A 13,201-nucleotide genomic window follows, 5' to 3' on the forward strand; every position below is an offset into this window, starting at 1 on the left:
GTGTCAGCATGAACAGACAGTGGAGAGGCACTTCTTGCCCTTATGCCATGAAACCAGTCTGTTCTGGATGGTCCTGTGCTTATTCAGTTTCACTGATAAGAACTGAAGTATGAAGAGCAACATTTGACATGGACACTTACAACTCTATCCTAAAAGATGGAGAGTTCAAGGATCTGTTTTCAGTAAAGCATAAAAATTACCCTTGTGACTGACGGGAAACAGAAAAAAAATTCTTTGGCATCTTATCAGTGTTTTATTCTTGCTAGAATTTCCAAAATAACACAACATCGTGAAGTAAGTGAACAAACAATCCAAAAGGATATTGCTCTGTGGATTGATGGCAAAGCCAAAAACATCACCACGCAACTTACAGCAAGGTGAAATATCATTTTGAAGTGGGCTGAGTTCTCTAGGCATCTATATAGCCTAGAAATATCTTCAAATGCAGGGAACAACAGAACTGATCTACTAGGATTATATGCAATGAGCATGCAAGATCCACATTGTTTTCTAGTTATTAAATTCTAAATTATAGTAAATAAAAATATAGTTTAAATGTTTATCCAAACACATTTAATTCCCCACAACATCCCATTTCAGTTTACCTAATTTTCTTATCTGCCTTAACTATAAACAAATTGGGGCAGAACAAGGGGGAAAGAATGACATTAGGACAAGCAAGCAACACAAAACTAAGCTGGTAAATAACTAATTTCTCTAGGAGAAAACAACTGATCTTAGACTTCTTTAAATGCCCACACATTTGCAAAGGTTTGAGTATGCTAATTTTTTAATTAAAAGATATTTCAGCAGTGAAAGCTCTTTCATATGCACTACTGATTCTTCATCAAACGTTAACTTTCCAACTTAACACCAGTATAGCCGGTGGCAGCCTGAAGGTTCACCATCTGCTGCTACCCAAAGTCACTGTGGCCACCTTCAGAACATATGCATCAAAGCCTGGAGATAAGAGACTGAAGGAATACTGCCTAAGTCAGCATAAGGGCGATGACAAACCCAGAGGCAGGCAACAGGCAAGCTACCAGAAAATTTAGAACATCACGAACCATCAGTCACCTCTTCGAATACATACCCAAGGTCACAAGGGATTCTAGTGGCTGAACAAACAGCCAAGAGAAATACTACCACTAATGGCATTTACTTAAGTAAATAAGTGTGATGATTTTTTCCTTAAAAGAGAGGGGATAGTTATTTTTTAAATCTCCTGTAATTTTATTCAAAGCAAGCATATGGTAAATGAAATATAAAATTGAAGTTATATTAATCTATGAATAATAATAAAGGTATAAGTATATATTTTAGGCAGTCATAAAATAAGGTACTTTGCTTTGAAAGATTTATTTTCTGTGTACCATCATACCCACCATTCAAATATTATCAAAGTACTTTGAGATGAGATTTTATAAAATTCACAAAACAGCAATTAAAAACCCTGATTTCTGGCTACTGAAAAATGTCATTTATTTAAGGTAATGATCATATTCACCACAATACTGCATAGAGAAACATAATATTGTGGTGTCTTTTAAAATATTAAAGAGAGAAACTCAAAAACCTGGCTATATTCAATTAGAATACTGAATAATTGACATATTCATCTTAAAAGAAATTAACTAATATGAAATTTTCTTATACATCATCTTTGATTTCTAGGTTGGTTATTTTGGTTTCTTAAATGTAGTTAGAAAAAAGCAATATAGAAAATATGTTTTAGAGAATATAAAGCATCTTTCAATTCTTAATTTTAAAATGGCAACAGATATATTTAGTTAGAATTCATTCTAATCTTAATCCAGATATTTAAAAATTCTTCCAAACTTCCACAGCAAATTAGTTATAAATTAATTTAAATCTAGGGCATTATTAAGCATTCATATACCATAAGAACTGTCATGATGAAGCCCATTTGTCCTGCCCTCTATTTAAATTGAACACAACCTGTTGAGCACAACTATCTACAGTTTCTACAACCGAATACAGTAGTGTAGTGTATGTATGCGTGTCCCAGGAGAACACAGTTAATACCTCTGTACACTTGTAATTTCAATAATAATCATGATTTCTTAAAGGGTCATAGTTTGTCATTGTGAGAGCTAAAAATAGAGTTCAGTTCACTTCACTTCACTTCAGTCGCTCAGTCATGTCCGACTCTTTGAGACCCCATGAACCGCAGCACGCCAGGCCTCCCTGTCCATCACCAACTCCCGGAGTCCACCCAAACCCATGTCCATTGAGTCAGTGATGCCATCCAACCATCTCATCCTCTGTCGTCCCCTCCTCCTGCCCTCAATCTTTCCCAGCATCATGGTCTTTTCAAATGAGTCAGCTCTTCGCGTCAGGTGGCCAAAGTATTGGAGTTTCAGCTTCAACATCAGTCCTTCCAATGAACACCCAGGACTGATCTCCTTTAGGATGGACTGGTTGGATCTCCTTGCTGTCCAAGGGACTCTCAAGAGTCTTCTCCAACACCACAGTTCAAAAGCATCAATTCTTTGGCACTCAGCTTTTTTACAGTCCCTCTCTCACATCCATACATGACTACTGGAAAAACCATAGCCTTGACTACACGGACCTTTGTTGACAAAGTAATGTCTCTACTTTTCAATATGCTGTCTAGGTTGGTCATAACTTTCCTTCCAAGGAGTAAGTGTCTTTTAATTTCATGGCTGCAATCACCATCTGCAGTGATTTTGGAGCCCCAAAAATAAAGTCAGCCACTATTTCCACTGTTTCCCCATCTATTTGCCATGAAGCGAAGGGACCGGATGCCATGATCTTCGTTTTCTGAATGTTGAGCTTTAAGCCAACTTTTTCACTCTCCTCTTTCACTCTCATCAAGAGGCTCTTTAGTTCTTCACTTTCTGCCACAAGGGTGGTGTCATCTGCATATCTGAGGTTATTGATATTTCTCCCGGCAATCTTGATTCCAGCTTGTGCTTCCTCCAGCCCAGCATTTCTCATGATGTACTCTGCATGTAAGTTAAATAAGTAGGGAGACAATATACCGCCTTGACGTACTCCTTTTCCTATTTGGAACTAGTCTGTTGTTCCCTGTCCAGTTCTAACTGTTGCTTCCTGACCTGCACACAGATTTCTCAAGAGGCAGGACAGGTAAACATTATCAAAATAACTTTATCTTCCAAGAAATGTTATGAATATATTATGAATCATAACATTAAAAAAAAGAAAGTAAGCATATTTTGGTGGTGCTAAAAGAATTTGCAAATACAAGTAATGTACTCAAAATTCAAAAACCAGTCATTCTCACACTATTTCATTCCTCCAAAGGGCACTGAAATATGGCTGGCAAAGTTTGTTTTCTTTAACAGACTAATATCAGGATCAGAAAAGATAAAAAGGATTTTAAGGATGTTTCTCTACTTCCCATCTAAAAGTCATTTGGCCAACACCTGGATTATTCATCCTTAGGCAAATAGCTAAATCTAGTCCTGCCCTACAGCAATACAAAACACATGTGATTCTCTGGAAAATAACCCAGGGAGTAATTATTTCAACCACAAATATGAATTTTAAATCTCTTATATTCCTATTAGCCGAATGTCAATGAATGTGAGCCATTCCTCAGTGATATCTCATATTAGGATGTGAAGTGAATGATTCAGTGAACAGTAACCTATACAGAAATTTTTGTCTTATATATACACACACACACACACAAACATAAATACATGAAAAAACTTTTACTTTGTATAATTTTTAAAATCCTAGGCCTATACATCTATTACTTCATAAAACATGCTTCTAAAGGACATGGTGTGTCTTTGTAAGAAAACAGGATATAAATACAGCAGAAGGCAGAATATAAAAGACAGAGAAATCAGGTTTAAAACAGAAAGGCTGAAGAGCTAGGAAAAACATCCACTTAGGAGGCTCTTCTCAGATCCAAATGCTTTAAAAGCTAGATCTCTACACCTTTGTCATTCTCATTTTGATTGTCTGTTTTCTGTTTTTGTGAAGCAACTTGCCCAAGGCCACAAAGAGATTACGCTAAAGAGAGGTTAAAACTCTGAAGTTCTGGGTTTATAGGCCCAAGTTCAGCTTATGTCATTCAATTCCATAATGAAACCATTTATTTTATTTTTTTGGTTTGAATTCTGAAGTTCACTTGGGATAATGATTTGACACTGTTAACTTTAGATGAAAATTAACTCAAAAGTATGATCTGTTATACTTAGCTTTAGATACATTTTTTTTTTTTTTTGCATTTGCCAGAAACACCTAATACTCTAGAGCTGATAAAAAATATCCATGAAATTAAAAGACACTTACTCCTTGGAAGAAAAGTTATGACCAACCTAGACAACATATTAAAAAGCAGAGACATTACTTTGCCAACAAAGGTCCATCTAGTCAAGGCTATAGTTTTTCCAGTGGTCACGTATGGATGTGAGAGCTGGACTACAAAGAAAGCTTAGCACTGAAGAATTGATGCTTTTGAACTGTGGTGTTGGAGAAGACTCTTGAGAGTCCCTTGGACTGCAAGGAGATCCAACTAGTCCATCCTAAAGAAAATCAATCCTGAATATTCATTGGAAGGACTAATGCTGAAGCTGAAACTCTAATACTTTGGCCACCTGACACAAAGAACTGACTCCCTGGAAAAGACCCTGATGCTGGTAAAGATTGAAGGTGGGAGGAGAAGGGGACAACAGAGGATGAGATGGTTGGATGGCATCACCAACTCAATGGTCATGAGCTTGAGTAAACTCCGGGAGTTGGTGATGGACAGGGAAGCCTGGCGTGCTGCAGTCCATGGGGTCTCAAAGAGTCACACAACTGAGTGACTGAACTGAACTCAACTGAACTCTGTCTTCATCTCTCTGATTTTTAAAAACAAATGGATTTCACATATTGTTCAGTAGCTTGCTTTTGCCCCCATCCTAATAGTGTACTTTGATCATGTTTCCTTATCAGTGCCTCATATAGGTGTCTATATTCAGAGAGGCAGTATAGTATAGTGATGAAAACAAGGAGCAAAGAGTCGGACACGACTGAGTGACTGAACTGAGACTGAGACTGATTCATACTCTGCCTTAGTATTTTCATTCGGCTGCTAAATGTGCTGTCAATACACTCGCATAAATTTATAGGTTCTGGAAACTGAAATAAGTTCCTAAAAATTAGCAAATATATGCACATAGTTTGTATATCGTGTTCAAAATTGGAGTAGTGTGTACTCAGCAAATGCTACCTTTCAAAGGTAAGAGGCTGACACAGAGCCTACATCTTCAAGTCAATCATGTGTATCCAACTAAGTTGCCAATGTCAGAGACAGCCTGATTCCAATGCAGAAGAAAATGCTTCAAGGGCAAAAAAGCTTTAGATGCTATTATTTTTAAGTGTTTTAAATGAGTTTTGCACTTTTGTAGCAGATGGAGTTGAAATTTTGGTACTGATTAAAATTTAACAGTGTTTTAAATATGACCTAGAACATTTATTTAGTTTAAAAATCCAAGTGCTGATGTTCTTTAAAACATTCCAAAGTATTTCAAAGCACATATGAAACACAAAGACACAACACTCATTCTCAAACTGACAATTTCATTGACTGCAACTATTTCCCTGCCAACAATCTTCACGTGTATTCCGTGAGATGGTGAAAAAGGGAGAGGGATGAATGCTTGGACAGTTTTCAAAACCCCTCTCTTGCTCTGATCCTGAACATGTGGTATAGTTTGAGGTGCAGCCTCACAGAGTATGTGAAACCTTAAAATACATGTATTATTTCTTTTTGTCCCCTTTATAACTATTCAGCAAGCATTTATTAAATCCTTACTGGATAGACAGCAATATGTTTAATTAGGAATTATCAAAGAAAGAAAGAGAGGTAAATAAGGTATACTTTCTGCCCTCTAAGACAGGTTAACAATATATTTAAGGCAACTAAAGTGAAAATAAGACACAAACGAACACTAAGTTTAATTCAAAGAAAGGAAAGATGAATATTACAGTTGAGGAGGTAAGCTTTCAACTATGTCGTGAAGACTGGACTGTATATAGGCAGGCAGGAAGGAAAAGAGAAGAAAAAATTCACAGTTGAAGAAGCTAGAAAGAAAGCATGCTCTGAGTCTCGCATACCTCTGAATACGGCATTCCTTTAGCCTTCGATGAGTAACTCTACTCATTTCTCATGTCTTTACTTTACTTTCTTTAACCTCTGGAGAGCCCCAAGTTAGGTACCCCTCTTACATGTTCTCATAATTCTCTAGTGTACTTCCCTCACTGAAAACAGTTTCACATTGTACTGTAACTGCTATTTCCCACTAAATTATAAACTCTGAGAGGGTACAGATCAGGTGTTTTATTCACCATTATATCTCCAGTGGCTATTATCACATTTGACATATAGCAGGAGCTCAACAAAATCACTGCAAATGGTGACTGCAGCCATGAAATTAAAAGATGCTTACTCCTTGGAAGGAAGCATATGAAAAAGCAGAGACATTACTGTGCCAACAAAGGTCCATCTAGTCAAGGCTATGGTTTTTCCAGTGGTCATGTATGGATGTGAGAGTTGGACTATAAAGAAAGCTGAGCGCCGAAGAACTGACGCTTTGGAACTGTGGTGTTGGAGAAGACTCTTGAGAGTCCCTTGGACTTCAAGGAGATCCAACCAGTCCATCCTAAAGGAGATCAGTCCTGGGTGTTCACTGGAAGGACTGATGTTGAAGCTGAAACTCCAATACTTTGGCCTCCTGAAGCGAAGAGCTGAGTCACTGGAAAAGACCCTGAGGCTGGGAAAGATTGAAGGCAGGAGGAGAAGGGGACGACAGAGGATGAGAAGGTTGGATGGCATCACTGACTCAATGGACATGAGTTTGGGTAAATTTTGGGAGTTGGTGATGCACATGGAGGCCCGGCAGGCTGTGGTCCATGGGGTCACAAAGAGTTGGATACGACTGAGCAACTGAACTGAACTGAACTGAGGAGCTCAACAAATATTTTCTGAATTAATGAATGAATGAAAAAATAGAAATAGAAAAGACCTGGAGAGAAATGGTGAGGAGGTAGGTCAATTAAAATAAATGGTCCCTACCTGTTTTTAAGATAATGTGAGTAGAGAGGTATCATTCATTCATTTATTCATTTTTTTCAACACATATTTATTGAGTATCTGCTGTTTCTAAGTCACTATGCTAAATGTCAACTATGCTAACTGTCAAAAACACAAAATTAAATAAGATATAGTCACCAAGCTGGTATTTGACATCTTATAGAGGCTTCCTCTTCAAAGACACATTATCTTCTGCCCAAGATTTAGACTATCTTTCCTGTCTAAAATTAATAGATGTCTATGATACTGTATCAAAATACATAAAAATGTTAATTTTCAGGAAAAAAGAAGAAAAATACTTGGTATTTGAGGCATGTGAAGGCTTGTTGAAGGAGGCATAGAAATAGTATCAAAAACTACCATACAGGGATTTCCCTGGTGGTCCAGTGGCTAAGACTCTGCACTCCCAATGCAGAGGGCCTAGGTTCGATCCCTGGTCAGGGAACTGGATCCCACATGCCACAACTAAGAGCTCGCATGCCACAGCTAAAGAACCCACACACCACAACAAAGATCGAGGATCCTGCATGCTGCAGTTAAGACCCGGAGCAGCCACATAAATAAATATTTAAAAAGTAAACCTACTGTATAATATGCATGAATGCTATGGCAGAAAGGTTCAAGGCATTAAAAAGACACAGCAAAAGATATTTAAAAACATAATAATTCTTTCAAAAAAAAAAAAAAACATAATAATTCAGAATGAGACAAAATTAAGTGAGGAAGGGAAAAAAGTCACTCCAGGTAGAGGGGCACATCCTGTGTAAAACATGATACCCTGTGTACCTTACAAGTTCCACAGGGCTATACCCAAGGAAGCATGCTGAGGTGGTCTGGGAACAGTCTCTGCGGCTTAGATAAGAAGTGCAAACATTACCCTAAAAATCTATGTGATGGTATTAAAGGCTTATAAGCAAGAGAGTTACTAGCTTTGGAAAAATCACTTTTCTAAAGCATCCATTTTATGAATTATTCTGACAGCAGTGTCAACAATGAACTGGAGGAAAATCAGATTAGAGGCAAGTATAGTATATATTAAAAGGGGGATAAAGGGAATAGTGTATGCCTTTAAACTTACAAGTAACTTGGGATGCCTAAGTTTTGATTTGAAACAATTGAAGGTTAGTTGTAACTAGCAGTGCCCAGAAGGTACTGGGTCAACTTGAAATAATTATTCTAGCTATACGTCATCTACAGGATTCTTTGTCCTATTTTGGTGAAAAAAAAAATTGTTAACTTGAAAAAGGTCAACAAAGACATGTTGATCAAAATCATGGACACCACAAAGCTGAGAGGTCCACACAAAGTGTTAAATTTAACATTCTCTGAAACACAGATCACTATCCCCTGTAGAAACTGGTGATGGACATGGACGCCTGGCATGCTGCAGTCCATGGGGTCGCAGAGTCAGACATGACTGAGCAGCTGAACTGAACTGAAAGAAATTTTTAAAGCTATATAATAATGACTACAAAGAAAACAAGAGAGGAGATGAGAAAAGATGGAAGACAGACAACAGAATGAATCGGATACTACAGACAGCTAAAGCAGGGACTGAAGAGTGGCAGTGACAACAGGGCTTATATGAAGACCTACACACCAAATGGATGAGGACAGTGGTCCTCCTTCAACCACTGGGCTCCCAGAATCTTGGTTGGTCTAATACTACATCCCTCAGTAAGAGACCCGAAAGTTCTTTTCTAAGAAAACCAAGTAGCCTAAAAGATAAGGCATATAGATACTGAAACTATTAGGTCTCCTAATAAAACATCTGTATCATTATCCAAATTGAAGGTCACCAAATGCCCAACTCAACAAATGAAAATAAAATAAAATAAAATCCCACCAAAACAAATCACTGTGAAATTCTGAAAGAGTAGGGTCAGAAAGAAGAGCCTATAGGCCTCCAGCAAGCAGAAAGAAGGTGGGGGTGGGGGAAAGGTCAGGAACTGGAATTCAATATAGAAGATTGATGAAAGGAATTCCCAGGAAAACAAGTGAAAGTGTGATGAGGGTATCTATGCAGAAGACCAAGAGAACAAACCAACCCAGACTTGAGAAGAGCAAAGAAGGAATCCGAGAGAGAAGACTACAAGAAAACTACTGATCCAAAGTACTGTCTGAGGCACCTGATGGTACTGAGACATTTTAAAGTTTTATTAAATGGTTTGGTAATAAATGTAAAAAATAAGAAGGACAGGGACATAGGAAAAAATAAGAGGAGTGCGATGGGGAGAGAAGGAAGCAATATATTAACCCTACAGAAAAAAACAAAAAGTGTGTACAAGGAAAGTCTGAAGATATTTCAACAGATTGAAATTTTGGTCAAATTTAAGCAAAATAAAACTAGAAGAAACAAACAGAAAACCAATACCAACTGGAAAGACAACACACTGTCTTGAAATAACTAAAAAAAATGGTTATTGGAGAAGGGCAGTACTAAGGACTAAAGCAGCAGTACTTGGCTCAAGAGAAAAAAAAAAAAGACTTTTTAAGAGTTTCAATTGTGTAAAATGGAATGACTGACTGAGACATTAAGTAGCTCAGTCTTTACTCACACTTCTTTATACTCCCTTCCATGTTGTTTTAGAATTTACATCAGACCAGATCAGATCAGTCACTCAGTCGTGTCCGACTCTTTGCGACCCCATGAATCACAGCACGCCAGGCCTCCCTGTCCATCACCAACTCCCGGAGTTCACGCAAATTCATGTCCATTGAGTCAGTGATGCCATCCAGCCATCTCATCCTCTGTCGTCCCCTTCTCCTCCTGCCCCCAATCCCTCCCAGCATCAGAGTCTTTTCCAATGAGTCAACTCTTCACATGAGGTGGCCAAAGTACTGGAGTTTCAGCTTTAGCATCATTCCTCCCAAAGAAATCCCAGGGCTGATCTCCTTCAGAATGAACTGGTTGGATCTCCTTGCAGTCCAAAGGACTCTCAAGAGTCTTCTCCAACACCACACTTCAAAAGCATCAATTCTTCGGTGCTCAGCCTTCTTCACAGTCTAACTCTCACATTCATACATGACCACAGGAAAAACCATAGCCTTGACTAGACAGGCCTTTGTTGGCAAAGTAATGTCTCTGCTTTTCAATATGCTATCTAGGTTGGTCATAACTTTCCTTCCAAGGAGTAAGCATCCTTTAATTTCATGGCTGCAGTCACCATCTGCAGTGATTTTGGAGCCCCCAAAAATAAAGTCTGACACTGTTTCCACTGTTTCCCCATCTATTTCCCATGAAGTGGTGGGACCGGATGCCGTGATCTTCGTTTTCTGATTGTTGAGCTTTAAGCCAACTTTTTCACTCTCCACTTTCACTTTCATCAAGAGGCTTTTGAGTTCCTCTTCACTTTCTGCCGTAAGGGTGGTGTCATCTGCATATCTGAGGTTATTGATATTTCTCCCGGCAATCTTGATTCCAGCTTGTGTTTCTTCCAGTCCAGTGTTTCTCATGATGTACTCTGCATAGAAGTTAAATAAACAGGGTGACAATATACAGCCTTGATGAACTCCTTTTCCTATGTGGAACCAATCTGTTGTTCCATGTCCAGTTCTAACTGTTGTTTCCTGACCTGCATACAAATTTCTCAAGAGGCAGATCAGGTGTTCTGGCATTCCCATCTCTTTCAGAATTTTCCACAGTTTATTGTGATGCACACAGTCAAAGGCTTTGGTATAGTCAATAAAGCAGAAATAGATGTTTTTCTGGAACTCTCTTGCTTTTTCCATGATCCAGCGGATGTTCGCAATTTGATCTCTGGTTCCTCTGCCTTTTCTAAAACCAGTTTGAACATCAGGAAGTTCACGGTTCACATACTGCTGAAGCCTGGCTTGGAGAATTTTGAGCATTACTTTACTAGCGTGTGAGATGAGTGCAATTGTGCAGTAGTTTGAGCATTCTTTGGCATTGCCTTTCTTTGGGATTGGAATGAAAACGGACCTTTTCCAGTGCTGTGGCCATTGCTGAGTTTTCCAAATTTGCTGGCATATTGAGTGCAGCACTTTCACAGCATCATCTTTCAGGATTTGGAATAGCTCAACTGGAATTCTATCACCTCCACTAGCTTTGTTAGTAGTGATGCTTTCTAACGCCCACTTACATACTGACCTGTATCTCTCCACTAGACTAAAAAGAAGAAACAAGTCCTATACAGCACCCAGCAGTGGCTGTCACATGGTGGCATTCAAAAGAAGCTTGTTAAATTAACAAATAAAAGAGCCTAAAGCTGAGCAGCCATTCAGTGGGGCACTACAGATGGGCCAGAAGATATGTAATTCACTGGGTCAGATGACCTTAAAGTCCTTTCTAACCCTGAGCTTGTATATGCCAAGCCATTAGGAGGTAAAATGAAACTAGCTCCTTGATTCCAAAATTACTTAGGTTATCACATTATAAAACTGTCCATACAAATCTATCCCTAAAAATATATTAGATAATCATACTTTAAATACAAAAAGAATGAGTTCTTTAGAACAAAAAAATACTCTATTAATCTATTAACATTAATATCATAGGTAAAGAGTTTTGCAAGTATAGAATCCATTTTTATATATTCAATTATAGTTAAGACGTATGTTTCCAAGAGACAGAATAAGATATTAAAGTACTGAACATAATGAAACAACCCAAATGCATGTGTGTGTGTTTATCAAACATGTACAGGTATATTAGATGCCATTCTTTAAAGACGATATTACTAGCTATAATCAAAGTCTATTTTGATTTCATGTATAAAAACTGTGGCTAAACTACATGTCCTTCAACAATATGCATAAATTAGCTTGTGGTTATTAAGGTTATCAGCACAATCCAACTCTTTTGTTAACTGTTCCTTAGCTTCTTGAAGCAGTTATAGGTTCACAACAAAATTGAACAGAAAGTACAAAGTTTCCATACATCCCTCCTGATCCCTTGTAATCACTGATCATTTCACTGTCTCCCTGACTTTGTGCCCTTTCCAGAATGTCATACACTTATAATCATACAACACGTACCCTTTTCAGGTTTGTATGTTTTCCTTGTTTGGGATTCCCAGGTGGCACTAGTGGTAAAGAACGCACCTGCCAACGCAGGAGGAATCAGAGATGCAGGTTCAGTCCCTGGTTAGGAAGATCCTCTGGAGGAGGAAATGAAAACCCACTCCAGTATATTTGCCTGGCATCCCATGGACAGAAGAACCTAGAGGGCTACAGTCCACGGGGTTGCAAAGAGTCTGACGCAGGCAGCATGCACATCTTTCACTGAGAGATATGCATTTAAAGTTCCTCCATGTCTTCACAGTTTGATAGCCCATTTCTTTTAAGCGCTGAATAATTTTCCATTGTCTAGATGTACCACAGTTTATTCATCCCATGAAAGGCATCTGGTTGCTTCCAACTTTTGGCAATTATGAATAAAGCTGTTATAAACATACACATGTAGACTTTTGTGTGGATGTTAACTTTTTGACTCATTTGAGTAAATAAGTAATAAGCACAATTGCTGGATTATATAGTAAAAGTATGTTTAGTTTGGTAAGAATCTGTCAAATGTCTTCCAAAGTGGCTGCACCGTTTTGTACTCCCAGCCAGCAATGAATGAGAGTCCCTGTTGTGTCACATCGTCTTCAGCATTTGGTGTTGTCACTGTTTCAGGTTTTGGCCATTCTAATGGCTTCCCTGGTGGCTCAGCAGTAAAGAATCTGCCTGTAATCCAGGAGACTTGTAGGAGACGCGGGTTCAATCACTGGGTCGGGTCAGGAAGATCCCCTAGAGAAGAAAATGGCAGCCCACTCCAGTATTCTTGCCTTGGAAATCCCATGGACAGAGCAACCTGGCAGGCTATACTCCACAGGGTCACAAAGAGTCCCACATGACTGGGCAACTCAACAACAAGTATCTAGAGGTATTCCATTGCTGTTTTACATTCCCCTGATGATGTATGATGTGCAGTATCTTTTCATATGCTTACTTGCCATCTGTATACTTCCTTTCGTGAGGTTCCTATTAAGGTCTTCAGCCCATTTTTAATTGGTTTGTTCATTTTCTTATTGTTAGGTTTTAAAAGTTCTTTGTATATTCTGGGTAACATTCCTTATCATATATGCTTTTACAAATATTTTT

At 38.3% G+C, this 13,201-nt stretch overlaps 1 protein-coding gene and 1 non-coding gene across 8 annotated transcripts in view; one reads left to right on the plus strand and one right to left on the minus strand.

Moving 5' to 3' along the window:
- The window catches only part of RPS6KC1 (ribosomal protein S6 kinase C1), a 203,271-nt gene that overhangs the window by 54,455 nt on the left and 135,615 nt on the right, over positions 1-13,201 (minus strand). The window lies entirely within an intron of this gene.
- TRNAG-CCC (transfer RNA glycine (anticodon CCC)) lies at positions 7,469-7,541 on the plus strand. Its single transcript has one exon. It is a non-coding gene; the product is annotated as a tRNA-Gly (tRNA).

This window comes from Bos javanicus, chromosome 16 (assembly GCF_032452875.1).
Source record: "Bos javanicus breed banteng chromosome 16, ARS-OSU_banteng_1.0, whole genome shotgun sequence".
In the NCBI taxonomy this organism is placed as follows: Eukaryota; Metazoa; Chordata; class Mammalia; order Artiodactyla; family Bovidae; genus Bos; species Bos javanicus.